Source organism: Salvelinus sp. IW2-2015, unplaced genomic scaffold (assembly GCF_002910315.2).
Source record: "Salvelinus sp. IW2-2015 unplaced genomic scaffold, ASM291031v2 Un_scaffold3363, whole genome shotgun sequence".
NCBI classification, from domain to species: Eukaryota; Metazoa; Chordata; class Actinopteri; order Salmoniformes; family Salmonidae; genus Salvelinus; species Salvelinus sp. IW2-2015.
This window is the reverse complement of record NW_019944646.1, coordinates 8,993-10,350: the sequence shown is the minus strand read 5'-3', so window position 1 is coordinate 10,350 and position 1,358 is coordinate 8,993.

The window sequence follows — 1,358 nt, the reverse complement described above, 5'->3', positions numbered from 1 at the left end:
TCAAGAACTTTTCAAGTTTCTTCAAGTGCAGTAGCAAAAACCATCAAGCGCTATGATGAAACTGGCTCTCATGAGGACCGCCACAGGAAAGGAAGACCCAGAGTTACCTCTGCTGCAGAGGATAAGTTCATTCGATTTACCAGCCTCAGAAATTGCCGCCCAAATAAATGCTTCCCAGAGTTCAAGTAACAGACACATCTCAACATCAACTTTTCAGAGGAGACTGTGTGAATCAGGCCTTCATGGTCGAATTGCTGCAAAGAAACCACTACTAAAGGACACCAATAATAATAAGAGACTTGATTGGGCCAAGAAACACAAGCAATGGACATTAGACCGGTGGAAATCTGTCCTTTGGTCTGAGTCCAAATTTGAGATTTTTGTTTCCAACCGCCATGTCTTTGTGAGACGCAGAGTAGGTGGACGGATGATCTCTGCATGTGTGGTTCCCACTGTGAAGCATGGAGGAGGAGGTGTGATGGTGCTTTGCTGGTGACACTGTTAGTGATTTATTTAGAAGTCAAGGCACACTTAACCAGCATGGCTATCACAGCATTTTGCAGCGATATGCCATCCCATCTGATTTGTGCTTAGTGGGACTATCATTTGTTTTTCAACAGGACAATGACCCAACACACCTCCAGGCCGTCTGGGATTTTTGACTAAGAAGGAGAGTGATGGAGTACTGCATAAGATGACCTGGCCTCCACAATCACCCTACCTCAACCCAATTGAGATGGTTTGGGATGAGTTGGACCTCAGATTGAAGGAAAAGTAGCCAACAATTGCTCAGCATATGTGGGAACTCCTTCAAGACTGTTGGAAAAGCATTCCAAGTGAAGCTGGTTGAGAGAATGCCAAAAATGTGCAAAGCTGTCATCAAGGCAAAGGGTGGCTACTTTGAAGGATCTAAAATATATTTTGATTTGTTGAACACGTTTCTGGTTACTACATGATTCCATATGTGTTATTTCATTATTCTACAATATAGAAAATAGTAAAAAAATTAATTAAATTAATGAGTAGGAATGTCCAAACTTTTGACTGGCACTGTATATATCTCCAGTGGTGTAAAGTACTTAAGTAAAAATACTTTAAAGTACTACTTAAGTAGTTTTGGGGGTTTCTGTACTTTACTATATATATTTTTGACAACTTTTACTTTTACTCCACTACATTCCCAAAGAAAATAATGTATTTTCTACTCCATATATTTTCTCTGACACACAAAGTACTCGTTACATTTTAAATGCTTAGCAGGACAGGAACATTTTTCAATTCACGCACTTAAAGAGAAAATCCCTGGTCATCCCTACTGCATCTGATCTGGCAGACTCACTAAACACAAATGCTTTGTT